The sequence below is a fragment of the Panthera tigris genome, chromosome B4, assembly GCF_018350195.1.
Source record: "Panthera tigris isolate Pti1 chromosome B4, P.tigris_Pti1_mat1.1, whole genome shotgun sequence".
Lineage (NCBI taxonomy): Eukaryota > Metazoa > Chordata > Mammalia > Carnivora > Felidae > Panthera > Panthera tigris.
In genome coordinates, this window is record NC_056666.1 from 1,340,936 (window position 1) to 1,362,831 (window position 21,896).

Genomic DNA, 21,896 nt, shown 5'->3' on the forward strand with positions numbered 1-21,896 from the left:
GAGGCACAGGTGAATTTTAAACTGTTTTAATTATTTTCCCATCGTTTTTCTGTTTTCCAAAGCAGAACCATTAAGGCTTCCTTTCAGCTTCCTGTCCCACTTTTTGGGGCACACCCGCCTCCCTTCCACCTCTGCTTACAGCGCCCCCAGCCTGTGCCCCTGGCCCACACCCCCCCTGAGCGCACACCCCCCAGCCTGTGCCCCCTGGCCTGAGCCTCCTAGCCTGCACCCCTCAGCCCACGTCCCCCTCCCCCCACCAGCCTGCGCCCCCAGCCAACAGGGCTCACCTGTACCCTTCTCTCGCGGCTGAGCTAGCTTGACCGCCAATACACTACACAGGTGCTAACTGCCCAGAAAATGTTTCGGTAAATGGGAGCCGTGGGAGAGAAATCAAACAGTGGACGCTACAGGTTGAGTGTCATGTCCCCCCAAGATTCGTATGCTGAAGCGATACCCCCGTGTCAGGTGTCAGGAGGTGGGGCCTCTGTGGGGTAAGGAGTTCGTGGGGGTGGAGCCCCCATGAGGGATTAGAGCGCCCCCTCGCCTGTTCCCCCGGGTGAGGACACAGGGAGAGCACGCTGTCTGTGACCCAGGCGGATTCACCGGACCCCGGGTCTGCCGGCACCAGGATCTTGGACGTCCAGCCTCCAGAGCCGTGAGGCCTCAGTGCCTGCGGTTTATGACCCCGCAGCCCTGTGGTCAGTTACGGCGGCCTGAGTGGACACGGGGGCCACCGGTACAAAAGACTGTAGCGTCTGACAGAAGCCAGGATGAGCCTCTACCCGCTTCCCGGGCCGCGTTCCAGCCAGAGAGATGCGAGGTGATTGTGGTGGCTTCCAGACCGGGATGCAGGTTTGTGGGGCAGAGAATTACCCTGTGTGTGTGCTTCCAGTCAGTTATGAATAAAACAAGCCACAAATGTGAGTATCACTTCAATGAAAAATAGACTCACATCTGCGGCATGCACCTGCCGAGAGCTTGCCCTGACGTGCCTTGGCCAGCAGCGTGGCTTTCCCTCATGTGCCCATGGGTCTGCCTGGACACTGGAGAAATCCCCTGGAAGCAGTGTGTGTGGGGGTGGGGAGCAGGCTGGGGGCGCCTGGGTGGGCGCAGGGTGAGGTTGTGACCGAGGGGAGGGGTCAGGGTGGGTGTGGGAGCACTGGCAGGTGAGGGGGGAAGGGGGGGGCTCCTGACTCGAGCGACTGGGAGGGTGACTGGCCTGGTGTGCATTCCTCAGAGCTGGGTGTTCACGGGGCCTTTATTCAAGTGCTCGGGATACGGTCACCACATGACTGTCCCCGTCAAGGGGACCTGCTCAGGTGCAGAGCCCAAGCCAGCAACGCTGTGGCATGAATTAGCAGAGGGGAAGATTTGGAGCCCCCACCCAGTCAGGGACACGGGTGGCGGCCCGCTGCAGGCGGCTGATCCGGGTTCAGTAACTTGCATTTCCATATCAGTAATGAGTCATTTTATGTCTGATTAATGAAGTGCCTTTGGAGACGATGAACAAGTGTTCTGTCTCACGTTTTACAAAAGGCCAAATGCTCCCCTCTGAATGTGACTTGCTGAAAGAATTTTTGGCACAGACCCACCTTTAATGCAGCTTAACTGGTTGGGCTTCATCAGTGTGTGCTCCTCGAAATGCACACTTCAGGGAGTGAGAAGACATGCCATGGTCCGGGGGAAAATGCCTGCAAGACACGTGTCCCACATGCGTGGGGCCCTGTGGCCAGAATATATCGCGTGTTCTCACTCAGCAATAAGTAGATGGTCAAGCCGGTGGAAAAGGGGCAGTGAATCTGAACAGACACAGGGGCGAAGATGGTGGCTGTGGGAAACGTGGGGGAGTCTGGACGAGGCACCTCCCCGTGCTGCTGGGGCCCAAGGATGGCTATGCCGGCCTGGACACAGACACAGGCTTACGTGGGGCCCGAGGACAGCTGTGCCGGCCTGGACACAGACCACGCTTATGTGGGGCCCAAGGACGGCAGTGCTGGCCTGGACACAGACCACGCTTACACGGGGCCTGAGGACGGCCGTGCTGGCCTGGACACAGACCGTGTTTACACAGGGCCCGAGGACAGCCATGCTGGCCTAGACACAGACACACGCTTACGTGGGGCCCGAGGACGGTGGTGCTGGCTGAGACATTGACCGTGATTATGCAGGCCCCGAGGATGGCCGTGCTGGCCTGGACAGAGACTATGCTTACGCAGGGCCTGAGGACATCAGTGCTGGCCTGGACACGGACTGCACTTACGCAGGGCCCGAGGACGGCAATGCTGGCCTAGACACAGACACACGCTTACACAGGGCCTGAGGATGGTGGTGCTGGCTGAGATGTTGACCGCACTTACGCAGGGCCCAAGGACATCCGTGCTGGCCTGGACAGAGACTATGCTTACGCAGGGCCTGAGGACATCAGTGCTGGCCTGGACACGGACTACGCTTACACAGGGCCCGAGGACGGCCATGCTGGCCTAGACACAGACACACGCTTACACGGGGCCCGAGGACGGTAGTGCTGGCTAAGACATTGACCATGCTTACGCGGGGCCCAAGGACAGCCATGCTGGCCTGGACAGAGACTATGCTTACGCAGGGCCTGAGGACATCAGTGCTGGCCTGGACACGGACACACGCTTACACGGGGCCTGAGGACAGTGGTGCTGGCTGAGACATTGACCGTGCTTACGTGGGGCCCAAGGACATTAGTGCTGGCCTGGGCACGGACGCACGCTTATGCAGGGCCCGAGGACATCAGTGCTGGCCTGGACACAGACACATGCTTACGTGGGGCCTGAGGATGGCAGTGCTGGCCTGGACACAGACCACGCTTACACGGGGCCTGAGGACGGCCATGCTGGCCTGGACACAGACTGTGTTTACACAGGGCCTGAGGACGGCCATGCTGGCCTAGACACAGACACACGCTTACGTGGGGCCCGAGGATGGTGGTGCTGGCTGAGACACTGACCGTGATTATGCAGGCCCCGAGGACGGCCGTGCTGGCCTGGACACGGACACACGCTTATGCGGGGCCTGAGGACATCATTGCTGACCTGGACATGGACACACACTTACACAGGGCCTGAGGACGGTGGTGCTGGCTGAGATGTTGACCGCGCTTAAGCAGGGCCCAGGGACATCCGTGGTGGCCTGGACATGGACACACGCTTATGCGGGGCCTGAGGACATCGGTGCTGGCCTGGACACAGACACACGCTTACACAGAGCCTGAGGACGGTGGTGCTGGCTGAGACATTGACCGTGCTTACGCGGGGCCCAAGGACAGCTGTGCTGGCCTAGACAGACACTACGCTTACGCAGGGCCCGAGGACATCAGTGCTGGCCTGGACACGGACACATTGTGCTTACGCGGGGCCTGAGGATGGCAGTGCTGGCCTGGACACAGACTGCCCTTACGCGGGGCCCGAGGACAGCCATGCTGGCCTAGACACAGACACACGCTTATGTGGGGCCCAAGGATGGCCGTGCTGGCCTGGACACAGACCACACTTGCGCGGGGCCTGAGGACATCAGTGCTGGCCTGGACACGGACACACGCTTACACGGGGCCCGAGGACAGTGGTGCTGGCTGAGACATTGACCGTGCTTACGTGGGGCCCAAGGACCTCAGTGCTGGCCTGGACACAGACTGCACTTACATGGGGCCCGAGAATGGCCGTGCTGGCCTGGACACAGACCGCCCTTACATGGGGCCCGAGGACGGCCATGCTGGCCTAGACATAGACACACGCTAACGCGGGGCCCAAGGACCTCAGTGCTGGCCTGGACACAGACTGCGCTTACGCGGGGCCCGAGAATGGCCGTGCTGGCCTGGACACAGACCACCCTTACGTGGGGCCCGAGGACGGCCATGCTGGCCTAGACATAGACACACGCTAACGCGGGGCCCAAGGACCTCAGTGCTGGCCTGGACACAGACTGCGCTTACGCGGGGCCCGAGAATGGCCGTGCTGGCTGAGATGTTGACTGCGCTTATGCGGGGCCCGAGGACATCTGTGCTGGCTTGGACACGGACACACGCTTACACGGGGCCCCAGGACGGTGGTGCTGGCTGAGACATCGACCGTGCTTACATGGGGCCCGTGAGCACTTGGTGCACAGCGTGCCAGCGTTCTGTGAAAGTACGTGGAGGACCTTCCATCCACATGACTCAGTGCCCCCGTCACTGCCCGGAGGAAGTGACATCCTTCCCTCCACAGGCCGCAGTGTGAGCGTCCACGGCTTGCTCACCACCGCCCTGAGTGCATTCCATCAGGACAGTGGGTGAAGAAGCCTGGCTCAGCCATGGGAGGGAGGAACCTTCTGGAAGCTCGGGTGATGATTCCATTCTGGGCATTCTCGAAAAGGCAAGGTTGTAGGGACAGGAGAGAGATCAGGAGTTGGGTTGGGGGCGGGCGCTGCCTGCAAAGGGCAGGAGGGAATGTTTCTGGGCCTGGGCTGATGGAACTATTTTATATTTTGATGGTGCTTTTAAGGCTGTTCTGCTGTCAAAACTGGTAGGTCTGTGCACTGAAAGAGGCAGTTTTACTGCGCATTCCTTATACTTCAGTCAGTCAGAGATTTTGTAAGAAATAGGCTAAGGCAGAGGAAGCAGCCTGCTTCTCTTAGTTTGAAAGTGTCAAAAATTCCCTGAAATGCCCCATCCCCACACACTTGCTTCTTCAGGATGAGGGGTTTCCTGCCCGTGGTGTTAAACCTTTGATAATCTCCAGAACCTCAGGGGAACAGTGTCCACTGCTCAACAGGAAGGCCCCGGGGAGAAAATCCACAAAGATAATGGGTTTATAGGTATGGATGGCAAAGAGAGTGGAGAAGCACATTCTTAATTTTTTTGGTTAATTTTATTTATTTTTATTTATTTTTTCATGTTTACTTATTTTTGAGAGAGAGAGGGAGCGAGTGAGCAGGAGAGGGGCAGAGAGAGAGGGAGACACAGAATCCAAAGCAGGCTCTAGGCTCCGGGCTGTCAGCACAGAGCCCGACGCGGGGCTCAAACCCACGAACTATGAGTTCATGACCTGAGCCAAAGTCGGACGCTCAACCGACTGAGCCACCCAGGCGCCCCTCCAGTCATGCACTGTTCTTATTTATGTTTTATTTTTATTTTTTTACTGTTTATTTATTTTTGAGAGGCAGAGAGACAGAGTATGAGCGGGAGAGGGGCAGAGAGAGAGGGAGACACAGAATCCGAAACAGGCTCCAGGCTCTGAGCTGTCAGCACAGAACCCAGCGTGAGGCTGGAACTCGCAAACGGTGAGATCATGACCTGAGCTGAAGTCGGATGTTTAACCAACTGAGCCACCCAGGCGCCCCTTTTCTGTTAATTTTAATGATAAGAAAGGAGTAACCAGGGTGAACTCTGAGGGCCATGGAAGGACCTGTCACGTAGGATTCCCCTGATGGGGCCCCTGCTGTTGGGCCTCTGGAGCAGGTGCTCATGGGGCAGAGTTTCAGTTTGAGAAGATGGTTATGACCTGGAGATGGTGACGATGGGTCACAACAAAGTGTGTTCAATGCCCTGAACTCTGAATGCGCTCAGAGCTGGTGAAAACAGTAAGTTTCCTGTTATGTACGTCACCTAAAGTAAATAAATAGAAAAGACTAACCCATCGGCTCCGTCGCCAGCACCAGGGAACTGACTCGCGTGAGCTCTTGCTTTCCAGAATGGCCTTTTCGCACGTGTGGACCCCAGGTACCACATGTGTCTGTGTCCCCAAGGGCTCCACGGTCTCCCTCGGAGCCTACGACAGCTCTGTGACCCTGAAAAGCATCTCCCGCAGCTTCCCCTTTGCGACCTCAGGATGGCTTGGGCGTCGGGGAGACTCTTGGTCTCTTGGCTCTGAGGATCTTACCTCCTGTTTGTGGTACAGAACCAACTTCACCTTAACCGTCAATTTTGGGTCTTTTTTCACTAGTGGAGTTCACCCCAGCCTGACGTCTGTCCTGTCCTGCCCGGGGAGCGCAGGGCCAGTCCCCCTCCCCCAGGCCTGTAAATGGAGCTTCTGAGGACGGAGGAGGTGACGGAGGCCGAGGGAGAGGAGAGACTTCTGATTCCGCTGCTCTGCTGCTGGGCTGCTGTCCTCCAGGGCGCGGGGAGCCGGCAGAAGGTGGAGTGCTGAGCGGGGACCTGGCAGCGGCCTCTGGCCCAGAGCCTCGGTGATGAGAGAAGAGCCCTCTGTGCCACTCTGGGAGGCAGGGCTCCAGGGCCACCAGCTGTGGGTTGGTGGGTGGGCCTCAGTGTACCTGTCTCTCTGAGGTCACTCTGTGAAGCGTTTTGCATGGCTCCTGGCCATGGTGAGCATTCAGCCAAGGGGAGCAGGTCAGCATGTGCGCTGGAGCCCCCGCGGGACGGCCATGCACGCCATCAGTCCCTGTGCCCTCGCGGCCGTGGCCGTTGGTTGAAGCACGACTAATGTTCTCTTGTATAAATTTTCGGCTTTTCTTTTCTGCCGACGGAAGGGGTTAGGCTCCCAGGCCCGAGCTCGAGCTTTTCCTCCTCAGCGTGGGGCAGGCTGGAGGCCCAGATTTGTTAGGCTACAACTCACACCTGCTGGCTCTTGGGCAGGGCCAAAGGCCCAGGGGAGGCCCAGGGGGCCTGCCGTGTACCTGGGCAGGTCCCGCAGGGGCTGAGCTCGGACTCCCGGCCTTGCGGTCAAGCTGTCTCCTAAATTCCCACAGCTGTGTGTGAACGAGAAAGGACATTTAAGCGGGGCTCCTCCCTCACTCCACGGTGGATGTGGGTCAGAAAGTTCTGGGTGGCCCCAAGCAGCGTCACACTTCTCCACCCACACGTTCGCTGGCCTGTGAGCTGTCTCTCCAACTAGGTCAGGACGCTTGGAAATGCCACACACAGGTGAGTAACACAGAGTTCATTGACTTCTCTGAGGCCCCCGGGGGGGAGGGGGCAGCCACGTCTCGTGGTTAAGTTGATTTACCCAGGTTCACACGCAGGGAGAGACACAGGCCCACCATGCTCCAAATGGAGTATCTGTGCCCAGGGAGCACAGCCAGTGGGCAGAGGCTGATCTCTGTGCTGTAGTGCCTACAATTCCCACCCTTGGAACGCATTAGACTTTCCCAGAATCATATCCCAGAAGGCCTCGCGAAATCCACATCTGATTCTTCAGGACAAGTGCCCGCAGCCATGATGTGGCTGGTGAGCCCAGTGGTCTGAGCCTGGGTCTTGGGCAGACTGGATTTTGATGTAAATCGGAACCGAGGAAGAACAATTTAGGCACCGCCCTTGACTGCTGAGTACAGAACGAAGGTGGTTCCTGAGAGGGGGAAGGAAGAAGGGGGCAGGTGTCAGGTTACAAGTTTCGAAGGCTTGGCCTTGACTCTCTGTTTTGGTCTCAAATCTATTATTCCCTCTGTCTCCCCACTTCCTGCCACGATGTAACCCACCTCGTAAACCAGCGGGGTGACTCCTGGTTCCCATCTACCACATGAACTTGGAGCACAGGGCAGCCACTTTGTCCATATCCATCTTTAACATGGTAAGGCTCACCATTTAGCTCTTGCCTACCCATTTGAGAGGCACACAGATTCAGGAAGAACATTTGTGCAAAAAGGCATTACCAGTTTTCAAGCTTCGGTCTGTTCTTGAAAGCAAGTGTCCTTCTGATGAAACTAATTAAAAAAAAAATGCCCGGTTGGGTTTTTGAGAATTAATCAAGGACTGTGTGGCCTCACGAGAGAATGTTCTCCTTCCGTGTCTCCTTCTCGGTGCCTTGGAAATTAGGCTGAGGTTAGAAGGCCCATCACAGGCTGTTTCTATGGTGTTTCTCTTTGGGCCGTGTTGGCACATGAAAGCCACATTGCTTCCGTGGCTGGCGCCGGAGCAAGATGGAGGCCGAGAGAGAGGGGGACGTGACGAATGTAAAAGGGCCGTGTCACCTTCCTGTGGGGGTTCAGCCCCGAGGGGCGACGCCCGGCGGGCTAGCAGCCCTGCCTATTAACCAGTCAGCCTGGTTCCCGGGGGGCCCAGAAAGCGACGTCCAGAACGAATCATGTCAGCATTCCTATGCGGGGCTGGCGCTCCATGCTTTGGGAAAATAAAAATAAGTGTTTATGCTGGCGAATTGTAAAATCTGCTATTTCCTTTATTCCATCTTGTGCTTTTAAATAGACCACATTAAGCTCACCGGGGGTAGCGGCTCTGACACAGCGCGCGTCCCTCCCCGTGGAATGAAAGCAATCTGTCTGACGAGGGCATTGAGGACCAGTAATTTACTACCTCAGCTGTGATCTTAAATGCTCCCCCACTGCAAGGATGGGAGCCTTCTTTCTCTAATTACAGTGGAATCAGTGGCTCGCACATGCATGTACCATGCTGCCGTGCCCGCTATTTATAACAGTCGCGTCTCTGCCGACGTGTTCTCAATATGTCATCCACGAAGGGCTGTCGGGATCAATCCTGTCCTTTCTTTTTTCTTTATTATGTTTTTCTCTAAAATAATATCATCACTTGAAAATTCAAATACGTGCAAAACTGAAACGTAATAGAAAAACGGCACCAAGCAAAATTGAAGTCAACTCACACCCAGTTGCCCACTGGGCGTCTCCCAGAATCGCGCTTTCGGACGGAGGCCACGGTGAAACGCCAATGCCTGCCTGGGACAGGCGTCACAGCGGCCTCTCTGCCTGGCGAGAGCTCCTGCCCCGGGTGGAAGTGTGCCCGCCGCCCGCTCTCTGCACCCCATGTAGCTTTGTGCTGCTTGCCACACCCCTCCGTCTCGATGGGGCCAGCTCCTGTGGTTATCTCCTAGCACCCGCTGCTGTGTACCGGCCGCACCTCTACACACTCGACCCAGTACCTTGCAGTGGAAAGGGCAGCCACCAATGAGAGACGGAGGAAGCAGACAGATCTGAGGGGCACAGAGGGTGCTTTGGGCTCCCGAGCCTGGGCTTTCCGCTCCCACCAGAGGAGTGATCCTGGGAGGTTGGGGGCGCTGGCCCTGCTCTGGCCCAGAACCGCAGTGGTTTTCCCTCTCGCGGGTCGAGGGGGCCGTCCTGTGTCGGGCGAGTCTGATGCTGAAGCGAACCAAGGCGGTTGTAGGAGATGTGTTAGGATCCCTGAATTACTGGACATGACGTCCTGAAGGAGCCTGGAGAGCCACTCCAGTGACAGCACGGCGGCCACTGTCCCCTGTCCTTCCATCCTGGGTCTTTGTTGGCTGGTGGCCCTCAAGGAGCTGCTGGGCTGCTGGCTGCCTCCCCTCTTCCCTGCAGAGCACGCCAATCACAGACACTGAAGAAGCCCTGTCCCTTCGGGGTGGCACTGCAGGCCAGGCTTGACCAGGGTGTGTCTCCAGCAGAGAGCTGCTCTCACAGGAAACAGGTCGCCAACCGCTTTAGATCCCGAAGGTCGTGACCTCCCTTCTGTTGGCAAAATGCAGTTTTCAGGCAACACTTAGTCACGTCTTGACTCCCAGTGTCCTTATTTGCTTGTCTGATTTGGAGTTATTATTCTTTTTAGTATTATGATCTTAGAATTTGTTTTAAAAGACACGCAAAGAGTTTTGAAAACGATGAAACTCTCTGAATTTTACTTAAGCTACCTGATGATGCTTGCCAAGTTTTAAATAAAAAAAATTTCTTTTTAGGGCACCTGGGTGGCTCAGTCGGTTGAGTGTCTGACTTCGGCTCAGGTCATGATCTCACAGTTTGTGGTTTTGAGCCCCGTGTCAGGCTCTGTGCTGACAGCTCAGAGCCTGGAGCCTGCTTCAGATTCTGTGTCTCCCTCTCTCTCTGCCCCTCTCTCACTTGTGCTCCGTCTCTGTCTCTCTGTCTCAAAAATAAATAAACATTAAAAAAAAAAGAGTAAATTTTTTTCTTAAATTTAATGGTGGGAATGCAAACTGGTGCAACCACTATGGAAAACAGCATGGAGATTCCTCAATTAAAAATAGAACTAGCCTACGATCCACCAGTCCCCCTTGTGGGTAGGAATCCAGAAGAATTGGAATCAGGATTTTGAAGAGCTATATGCAGTCCAGTGTTCACTGCACCATTATTTACAAATCTTTTAAATAGGCTACTATCTGTGAGCCACTGTCAGGTACTTCCAGGGAAAGAAGGATAAATAAAATACTGCCGTTCTCAAGGCAACTATAGTCCAGTAGGAAAATGTGGTCTTCTAACTGTACTGGGAGGTCACATAAGAGAAGAACAGACAAAGTGCTAAGAAAGTTCAAGGGAAGATCACGGCTACTGGAGATATTTGTAGAAGGGCTCGATAATGACTTGTAAAACATGGATGGAGGAGTAAACTTTAAACTTGTGGAATAAATCCAGCCCGACGAAAGAAAACGGTCAAGTCTCGGAGCCGGGAATGAATAGAGCTTGGAGAAATGAGCAGAATTTGGATGAAGTGGATATGATTCAAGTGGGTGTGAGGCAGGGGCGTCTCGGGAGCCTGGGTGGCACAGACTTTGTCACGGGGGCAGCAGCCCAACCCGTCCCATGGTCCCGGTAGCAGAACATGCCTGGGCCCCCAACAAACCCATGTCTGCTTGTCTCCAGCCAAGCAGCTGGGCCGCGACAACCGTAGCTGTTTCCGGCACGAGCACCTGGGGGGCTTCAGGTGCTTATCCGCCTTTCCAGCAGCTGTGCTGATGATGCACATTTGAGCCGCTATTCATGCATCTTTCCAGGTCTGGCTACCGGAAGTTGTAAGCTATAATAATGCTGACGCAAATCTACAATGCATCGCTGCGGGCCCCGCAGGGTTAACGGATGACACTGGGTACAGACCATTCAAAAACGCTCAGGTTAACCTGACACAACTTCACACTTAGAAGGCAGAGCAGCAACAGAAAATCGTGACTGACTCAAAATAACGCTGAAGATCTATTCCTGTGCATGTTGTCTCACAAACGGCAGGAATCCCACTTATCTGTGTGTGCGTATGTTTATAGGAGCTCGGGAACAGCCGGGATTTATTGTAAACACGGCGTTTCAGTCTTTATTAACTCTGCGACACCAATTCGGTAAATGTTAGGACTCGTGTAGTGGGTTATGTGTAAATGATCTTTGGGTGTAAATACAGATAAAAATCTATGGAATCGATTGCTTATAAGAACCAAAGAAAAGAGAACCCATGAAGATACCCTCGCATGTCTCAACAGCCCCACGCCAGACTGCAGAACGATCCCCAAGGAGTGGACGCGAACGCACTATTCCACAGAAGATTTCTTTCTACGGTCGGAGCCTTGTGGAAAGGTTTTCTCACATTATTATGATCTACCTCCTTGTAAAGCCTGCCCACCATCCTTCCGAAACCCCATTTCTGGATATCTGCAACTATCATACGAAAGCGAATTGTTCCTGTTATGTTCTGCCCTTCTGGGGGGGCGGCGGGGTGAAATACAGATGTGTTTTCTGGTAGACTTCGTGCTGGCTGGTGTTTCTGTTATTGAGGCTGGTTTATGCCGTTCCCATTCTGACTTCCAGCACATGACCCATGCTTTCTGGAGGGGGAGGTGTGTGGCTTCATGAACTTACAATCTGTTTTCATATCGAAAACTACTGAACAGGATGTCACTCCATGCCTCGCCCTCACAGGTCACTCTTCAGTGGAGCAGTAGTCTGCGGCTATGGTCATTTAGATGACCACAAATCTAGTTTATTTGTGCTCTTATTCAATACGCACTTCATCATCCTGCCCTCAAAGAAAACAGTTCAGTCTAAGAGTTCAACAAACACATTAAGCATCTATTGAATGCCAGATAATAAGATCACTGAGATGAACAAGATAGAGTGTCTACACCTGAGATACTTCTTTTGAGAAAATGGATCAAACAGATCACTTCAGAGCGTCGGGTAAGTGCTGTGGTGGAGGGACGCACGGCCGGCTGGGGTGGGTGAGGGGCGGCTGAAACCATGACACCTTCATGGGAATCCTTCCTGATGGGCTAGTGGGAGAAGGGCCCCCCACATAAAGGGAATTGGATGAGCCAAGTCTGAGGTGTCAGGGATGTTGATGAGAGGCAAGCGGGCCCGTGAGGACGGGTGTGAGCGAGCGGGCAGCGGCCCAGGCACAGCCTTGTCTGTGTCGCTGAGGACTTGGATCACACCGGGGGAGAGACGGTGAGGAGGTGGGACAGAGGGCATGGTGGCCGTGGCTCCAACAGCCTCTCCATTTAATAGTCTAGAAACATTTGAAAAGAAGATTTAGTCCAGCACATCTTCTCCTGAGCCAATCTTTGCCATCAGTGTTTGTGTAAATATTCCTAAATGATCCGTGGGATGATCTTGCCTAGTTTTTTTTTTTTTTCCTGTGGTTGACACTATAGCGACTGAGCTTTACTTTTGGAATATACGTCCAGCCTTTTTCGAAATCAGGAAATACTTGCTTAGTTGGGATATCTGGGGTGGAGGCGGAGCCTTGTGCCCAGAAGGAAAGGCAGGTCTGAATGCTGGAGTTAGGGTTCCATTATTTAGGGGACGGGAAAGCCGATATGGCTGAGGCTGGGAAGGAGCCCAGGAGGGGTACGAGGAGATGGGGCAGACCGTGGGGGGCGTCCCCAGCGCTCACAGCTTCTCCCCTGGGTGACAGGACCCCCCCCCCCCCGCGAGGGCACACAACTGACCAGACCCGGGGACGAGGATGCCGTGCGGAGCCCCAAGGGCCGTGTGGGGTCCGGTGGCCGCATGTGGTGGTGGCGGCTGTGCTGGGAGCAGGGTCTCGGTCCGGGTCCCCCAGGTGCCGGCTGTAGGACGGGGCGCACTTGCTCAGCACAGGGGAGGGGCTACACCACGTGCCTCGAGGGGCTGCTCTGAGGGTCGAGGGAGCTGAACTCTGCCGGGCAGCATCCATGGCCGCCTAAGTCCCTAACCCTGGGGGCTGGGTGGATGGATGTGTCGAAGGTCAGAGGTGACTCCCAGGCTCTGAGCAAAGCAGGGCCGGGTGCCGCGTGCCAGGAGTGGTCTCTGGGAAGAGGTGCAGCACGTGCCATCCGTGGGGCTGCGGGGCATTTATGTGCCCGCGTCAGTGATGCAGCCGTGCGGTGGGCAACCAGCCCTTCCGTGGCAGGTGGGGGGGGTGGGGTTCCTGAGGGCGGAGGCGAGACGCAGCAGGTGTATTTAGGGCACAGAGGAGTAGGGCTGACACGGGAAGCAGGGCCGTCCCCTTCACACCAGCATGTGTGGAAAGCCGGGGAGGGACCCGGTGGGGAGGGGTCAGGCTGTGTTTTAAAGGGTCACTTTGTCTCCAGGGTTAGCATCATCGGGGCCAGAAGAGATGCGGGTCGAGAACAGCAGGGCTGTGGGGATGGGATGAGGGACGGGAGAGGCATTATGGGAACATGAATTTATGGGCCCTGCTGACTGGGAGCATGGGCTGGGGAGCAGGCGGGTTTGGGGCTGGACTATTTGGTGGGTTCTGGCAGCATTCACCAGGGAAGCACTGCAGAAGCAGAGGCAGATCTGTGGCTCGGGGAGGGCGGCAGGTTCTGTGTCGGCGGCTGGAGGTGCCCGTGGTCACCGTGGTGCAGGGGGAGGGTAGGCTGGGGGTGTCGGGGAAGCCTGGCCGGTGAGGGACGCGGCCTTTCGCTGTCGAATCCCAGGGCCGAGTCGCACTAACATCCGCTCCTTTGTGGGGCCGTGGTCACACCTGTGTGTGTGGGCATCTCCCCGTGTCGGTCATTCTCTCTGCAGAGGGAGAGGTTCCTTCTCCCTGTCCCCCGTGCTCCTACATCTCGGACTCTGAGCATCCCTAGCTCCAGGAGAGCACGGCTGCAAAGCAGGGCGTCTGCCCCTGGGACAGCGGGCGTGGGCACCAACTGACCAGAAGGTGCAACCCAGGCTGAACCTGTGGCACAGGTGGGTGTGCTCGGCAGCACAGGGAGGGTGGCCGGCCCCACGTGGGAGGTCCAGGAGGTCTACGGGGACGGATGGCCAACAGCCCCTTTCATGGGGGGGGACGGGAGGGTGGCCCGGGAGAGGGGGGAAGGATGTGCCTTCGTGGGGGGTGAGTCGGTTTGCCACGGGGCTCCCAGAGCGAGGAGGGAAGGAAGCCAGGGTGGGGGTGCCCCATGCCCAGAGGTGAGCAGACTGGCCCACTGACTGGGGTGGCACCAGGCCTGCTGGCCGCCCCCACGCCAGCACGGACCTCTGCCTTAACCGCCTGAGCCACCCAGGCACCCCTCTGTGAATGTCTTAGGGTTGGTGGGTATTTTGCATAGATTTGGAACTAAGGTTTGGAGAGGAGGAGCTGAGGAAGGGAATGAAGATGTGTTACTAACTAACCTGCTGTGTTTGTGGTTTATCTCCAGGTGTAAAGGCCGCCTGGGGTGAGCCGGCCCAGGAGTTGATTCTCCAGGCGACAGAGGAGGGTATCTGTTTGCTCAGAACCACAGAGTTTTGTTTCTCCTCAAATCTAGGTGAAAAATCATTGTCTGGGAGGCAGTTAAGACTGAGAAAAAATTCTCAGCTGCTTTGAAAACAGTGAAAACACTTTGCATTTCCAACAAAAGAGACGCCTTTTGAAGGTGGGAAATTGTCACTACATGATTAAAGAGGACTCTTCAAAGGGAGACGATGGGAGCCAGAGAGGGAGTTAGGGAGACCCCACTGACAGCTTGCCCAGGGCGGGTGGGACTCGGTGGGCTGAGGTCAGTGGTCTCTGGACGGCAGGCCGGCTCGGAGGACAGGACGGTGGAGGAGGACTGACTGAGGCAGCCGGGGCCCCAGGACAGGGGGTCGCTGGCAGAGGCCCGGCCCCCAGGAGGCCCTTCCGCTGGGCCCCCTCACGTCCCACGAGGACACCTTCCCGGAAGGCGCTGCAGCCCTGCCGGCCACCGCGGAGGGGACAGCCACACACCCGAGCCCTGGGCCGCTTTCTAGGTCCTGTGTTGTGGAGGCCTCGTACAACTTGCGGTTCCCACATTCGGGATGGATCAAGGCCCTGAAAGAGGCCTGAAGCCGTCTGATTGACAGCCCAGGGGAGCGAGGCCCCCTGAGCTCGCCCGGTGCGTGGTTACCGCTCTGCTTCCATGGAAACGCGCAAGACTGGGGGAGACAAGGTAAGGGTTTTAAAGACAGCCTTCTTTTTATAACTTATCCTCTTGCGTCTGACCACCGTTCCCATGGCAACCGGATCAGAAAGGCCATCAGCGCCAGAACTCTTATTTGCACCGTGGATTTCGAGCGTGTGAAGACTGCCCGGCTCGCCCGGGAGGCGAGGTGCCTCTCCTACCACCCAGCCCTGGGTCGGCCCGACGGAAACCCCCGGAAGGCGCCTGGACCCCCTGGACCCCCCGGCCCTCTAGTGTGTCAAGGGCACTTTGCGTGTTGCGTCTGGCTGGGACCCATAAGTGCGTGGCCGCATTCGTCACAAGCTGCAGACGACTTAGAACCCGAGGTACTTTCTGCTTTTCACGGTTGAGGAAACGTCTGGGCTGCCTGTGGCTGAAGAATAGTGATCCCGGGACCGGTCCTAGTCGCTCTGGCCCATGTGCTCCCTGCCACCCCGAGGCCACGAGCCTGAAGCTCGTCTTGTTGCCACTAGAGAACACACTGCACTCAGGCCAGGTGCGTGTGGGGCCGCCCCACCTTGTAAACCCTGGCTCTGTCTGGTCATCAGCGGGGTAATCATCCTGTCTTGTTCACAAGGGCTGACACACCAACTTTGTGGCGAGGTGCCCAACGACAACAGAAAGTAGCAAATAAACATGAGGGGGTCTAGTCTTTTAAGTAAAAATATGTAGACCAGGGGCCCTTGGGTGGCTCAGTCGGTTAAGCGCCCGACCTTGGCTCAGGTCAGGATCTCCAGGTTCCTGAGTTTGAGCCCCCGCGTTGGGCTCTATGCGGACAGCATGGAGCCTGCTTGGGATTCTCTCTCTCTCCCTCTCTGTCTGCCCCTCTCCCACTCTCATTCTCTCTCAAAATACATACATAAACTTAAAACAATTGTAGACCGAAAGAAAGTGCCACCCTTGTCCCCAGAGAGCTCACACAGGTGTCTGTGCATCATTTGTCCACTGGAAGTGGCTCACGGCTCAGGGAAGAAACCGTCACTGCAGGGTTTTCAAATGGCCCGTGTGGACATGGCCAGGCCCAGGGAACCTCTGTGATCGTGTGTCTGTGTTGGTTCTCTGTTAAGTGAAGGATCTCAGCTCAGCGAACCTTTAGCAAGCCTTCGCCGAGCCCAGGAGTAAAGGTCTGGAGGGCGCAGGGTTGAGTAAGACGTCAGTGCTGCCCCAACGGGTCTGCACTCCAGTGGTACATGACCTCCGCCGACCCTCTCTGACCCTGAGCACTCCAGTCATACGTGACCTCCGCCGACGCTCTCTAACCCTGAGCACTCCAGTCGTACGTGACCTCCGCCGACCCTCTCTAACCCTGAGCACTCCAGTCGTACGTGACCTCCGCCGACCCTCTCTAACCCTGAGCACTCCAGTCGTACGTGACCTCCGCCGACCCTCTCTAACCCTGAAATATTGTACAATGTCTTATTGACTGTGACATTTGATTTTAACATTACTGTTTTCATTTTCTCTGTGAGACTCTGAGCTTACACAGACAGTGCAGTTGAAGCCCAGGAGACAGCCCCGTGGCCTTCAGCTCGAGACGCGACTTCCTTTTCCTGCCCTGGTTTTGACACAGGGTATGAGGGTGTCAACGGCCAAATGTAAGTGGAATTATGGGAGTGTCTCCAGTGTCTGTTCCTTGCTTTCTTGCTGCCCCTGTTTAAGCAACTTCACGTCCTGGGTCCAGCTGTTCAATCTGTAGGGTGAAAACGTCATACCCCTGTGCTTGGCCATGGTTGTTGGGAAGATCTCAGCTTTACGAGGTGATGAACTTGGCTGCCCACTGGGTGATGAACTTGGCTGCCCACTGGGAGTCCCGATCCCACACTTTGGCTGTCAGACGTGAGAGCACTCACCGGGATCCTCCAGGGAGCAGAGAGGGCTGTGTGCATGTGAGTCCCAGGCCGAGGAGTCCAACAGCCATCAGAGCCGTTCCCAAGGGACACGCCAGTGTCCAGAGGTTAGTAAGTGTGGCTTGGGGTACATGTGCTGTGTGGCTATGGCCACATCTCAGCATCTCAGCTGCAGGACACTCCGTTGGGGTCGACCAGAACTCCAGTGAGTAGCTGGGCTATAGAGCCCAATTCTCACGGCAGGAATCAGGCAAGAAGCAAGGGACTGGGTTCAGGGCAAGGACTTGGGGTACAGACAGCAACCCAGGCAGCCTGCCTGTGTCGTGGACCCAGGAGGATCGATGTTTGCTGGGAATGCTGGGATCTCTGCAGTGGGGGCTCCCTTGACACAGGGGATAAACAGGGCCTGGGCCACACAGGTGGGTGGGGTCTCACAGCCTGGATTTGGACAGAAACCCTAGTCCTGAGTGGGAGCAGGGCACAGATGCTGGAGCCAGTGCCGAGTCCGGGGTCACTTCTGCCCCATCGCTGGCCCTCTGAGCCCGGACAAATGACCACCACCTCCAGCCTGTGCTGTACCTGAGAAAGGCAGCCCTCCTCTCCCTGAGAAGGGGGATGATGTGCAAGCAATTTGCACCTGCTGCATATGGCTATTTTTAGAAGACAAAACTTATATTCGCTATTCCCACACCTGCCTCTCGTACCAGCACCCTTAGCCCAGAACCGTCCGCAGGCCTGCCAGGCTTGCCCACCGAGGTCACAGCTCTGTAGTGCACGAGTCTGAAATCCTCTGCATGACTTGGGCACAGCAGTCCCACTCCCTGGGCCCTCTGGGGCTATACAGCCCTTCCAAGAGAATGTCCAGAAAGGGTGATGCCTTAATGCAACCAAGTGAGCGTCTAACACAGAAACCGAATTGCTTCTTGGGTGTTAATGTAAAGTCCGGTGCTGAACCGCCTGGATTCAAATCCTGCTTTTACCCCCAACAGCTTTGTGACTGGTTTAATATCCGCGAGTCTTAATTTTATCTTCCCACATCACTATAAGGATATGACATCTGCTTATTGCCACAGAGTTGTACACCTAAACATGGCTGAAATGGTATGTTTTATATTATGCATTTTTTACTACAATAAAAAAGCCAGGGGCACCTGGGTGGCTCAGTCGGTTGAACGTCGGACTTCAGCTCAGGCCATGATCTCATGGTTCGTGGGTTCGAGCCCCGCATTGGGCTCTGTGCTGACAGCTCGGAGCCTGGAGCCTGGTTGGGATTCTGTGTCTCCCTCTCTCTCTCTGTCCCTCCCCTCCTGGTGCTCTGTGTGTGTGTGTGTGTGTCTCTCAGAAATGAATAAATGTTTAAAAAAAAAGCCAAAGCTTTTTGATAAAATATTTTGGATAAAATATTGCCCCCCCCCCCCCAACAGCTCTGGTGTAACATTCTTGCCACACACATTGAAGGCATACTTTCCCGTCAGATTGCCTGTGTGACACACACACATGACCCCCCCTGTTCCCCACCCCTGCCACGCTCAGGCTGTGTCCTGGGCTCCTTCTGAGACCCTGCTGTGATCCTTCCCCTGTGACAGCAAGATCACAAAATTGCAAGACAGTCAGATTTTCCTTTATACTCTGGCTGCAAGGAAGCTCAGAGCTAAATCTGTAGCTCAACTTACAAACTGCATTTCTAGGTGTTCAGACTTACAATCGAAATAAACTTTTTTCTTTTTTATCCTGTTTCTCAATGTGATTTTAATGCGTTTTCTATTTTTTCCCCATTGAAATGATCTTAACAGCTGAATTCAGTATTCTCATAAATGGTAATTATTGTGATGAAAGACATCTCTGAACCTAGAGTAAACCCTCTTATTTCTCTCTTGTTTTCTTTTTTTCTAAAAGTCTTACAGGATTTGAATTATAGATTCAAGTCATGCGAAGAGTAAAGCCCAGCAAAACAATAAATTTCTAAATGGCATATTCCGACAGTCTTTTCTGCTTCAAACAGCTTCGTGCTTTGTTTAGCTGTTTTTCTGGACACTTTCCGCTGTAGGTCTTCGAGATCCAGAGAACCCTGTTATGGGAACTACAGGACCCTAACGTTTTAAGTTGGTATATACCAATTTTAATGCTGTAATATCATAATGGCAACTTTACGTTCAATGGTCATTCCCAGAAAGCTTAATAGTCATTTTGTCCTGGCTACCCGAATATTTACAGAAAATAATACTTATTTCCCTAGCGAGCAAGTAATTTCCACAGCATTTTGCTTGAGAAGAAACGAAGGTCTATCTGGGGACTCGGAGATCCCCTTGTCCCCCCCATCACGAGATGCCCCTGTTCTGATCTGAGAGCACCCAGAAAGTCTGGCTGTTACGTGGTGCCCATGGAATTCTTAGATGGCCCATCTTCTTCCACCCTGACGTGGAGGGACCGATGGAAAGCACAGAAAACAGCAACACCAACTGAGACTCACCCGAGTCTATGTTGTTCTGACTTGTTGTGACTCTCGATGTCTGGTTGTGTGTCTGCTGTGTCACTGCCTTTCCTCAGGACACGTCGGCCCTTCTGGGCCCAAACAGGTGTTTAGGCGAAGGGCCTGGCCAGGGTGTCACTTAATCAACCCAGAGCTTGTCATAACTGCCTCAGCTGTCGCCATATTTACAAACTGACGGTGCTGGGGCTCCTGACGCCTCCGGTTTCACGGAGGACACGGAAGTGACTTAAGTGCACGCGGTCTCCTTGTGCTACTGCATCAGAGGATTTTCCTTCACTCAGTGAAAGAGTGGGTCTCTCATTTGTTAGGGACACAGGCACATATCAAAGCTACTCTTGGATGTGCCTTTCCCCATTTAGTCTCCCTTCCTGTTTCCACACCCCATATTTCTTGTTTAACAAATTGTCCTTGATGTGACGTGTTCACAAGCAGCCCATGAGCACGGCCAAAACACAATTTCCTGCGCGCTCCGTCACATTAATCCCCGGGATTTTCCCAGGACAATGCTATCTCTCGCGTGCAGGCTTTATTTCTCTCGTTCGGCTGCAAAGGAAACAAATCCTCGAAAAGTGACATACGCACAAGTCAGGGCTGAAATTCCTGGCGTGCACCATTTTCTTTAAACACGCACGTTTTCACCTTGCGCCATTTGTTAAATGCTCATGTGTGAGAGTGATTCAGGGGTAAGAAGAGTTACTGTGTAGACCCCTTGCAGAGCCGTCTTGAGCCCCAGACGCACGCGCCAGCACTGCCAGACCGGTCCTCCACTGACACCAAGTTCCTTTCTGCCCCGCTCCAGGAAGACCCCCGGGCTTGAGGGGGAGGAAGCAGCCTGTGCGGTTTTTAAATCGACCGGGACCTCAAGACAGCCTATTCTCCAGACAGCTTGTTCGGTGAGGACTGCGTGGCTCAGAGCCTGAGGATCTGCCTTTCCATCTAAGCGGGTGGCTACGTAGGTAGGTACGCACACAGGCAGCTATGCTTTGTGCATGTATGTGTGTATAAGCACACAGGTAGGTACATAGGCACGTATGGAAGTAGGTATGCAGGTACATGTGTCTCTATGTAGATGCACACGCACGTATGTCCTCATGCAACATAGACATGTATGTACGAAGGTGAGGGTGTAGGTAAATATGTAAATAGGTATGTAAGTATGTAGGCACACATGGATGGATGCGTGCAGGCACACACACATATGTAGGCACACACGTGTACATAAGCACACATACGTATGCAGGCACACATGTACACGCATGTGTAGGTACAGGAATAGGCATGTATGCACACATGTACACGCATGTAGGCGTATATATGTGTATTTATGTACACGTGTATGTTTGCGTGAACACGTACACGCACATGTAGGTACAGGTGTAGACAGGTGGGCGCACGTGTGGGTGGGCAGGTAGGTACAGGCGCAGGTACGCATCAGCGGCTTCAACTTGCCAGTCTGCAGCACTTGCGGCTCGTGGTGAGGATGGGGAGAACGCCCATCATCTGGTCTGCACGGTGCTGCCCTGCCCCCCCGTCATGACACACGCCCGATGAAGTGTAGTGAGTCTCCACCTCACGGGGGAGACTAGGCTTTCCCGCAGTTGTTGGGTTTGAGAACAGAGGCAACAGTGAGTCTCCTTGGTTCATCCCCGTGCCTCACGGGCTCACATTTACTGACAGAATACATGCTTGGGAGCTGGAGGCTACTCGGATCCAGGCTTCCAGGGGACAGGTGGCCTGGCCGCCGTGCTCCAGTGTCAGCCAGCAAGAAACAAAAATATACGACTTTCCCTCCGTGTTCTGGCTGCATCATCAGATATCAGCAGGTGAATGTTTGAGAAGGTCTGGCAGGGAATTGAAGTCTATCTACCCGGTGGAAGTTCTGGGACGTCGTATCTCTGGTGCATCTCAGGCCCTATTTAAGGAAGAGAAGGAAGGCACAGTTCCTGGAGGTGCCACGTGGGCTCGTCATTCACCCTGAACATTGTCCCAGGGCCAGTTATCCCAAACCATAGTCGCCAGCCTTGCAGGACAAACAGCAGCGTGTGTGCGTGCACGTGTGTATGTGTATGCTTGTGGTGTGCATGCACATGTGTGTGTGTGTGTGTGTGTGTGTGTGTGTAAGGCACCCATGTACATCCAATGGAAACTTTCTAGATGGCAACTGTGACAGCAATCTTGTCTGTTGTCTGGCACGTGACAAGTAAATTCTTGAATATTGCATTATTCTCCCTAATTTCCAAAGTGTGGCTATTCCGCATGGGTAACTCTAGATGGACAGCTGAGTAAATCACCTTGTGGACTGAACAATAAAGACCACGAGGCTGCAAACGCGACGTCAGGAGGTTAGGTTAAAAAGCCAACTATGTGCAGGGGTGGGTCGTCGTGGGCACGCATTCAGCAAGCTGGACCTGGGTGCAGGTTTGCTTTGTTAATCAGCCAGGACCGCTCTTGCACCGCCATGTTCCACTGTCTTTTTCTTGGCCTGTGTGT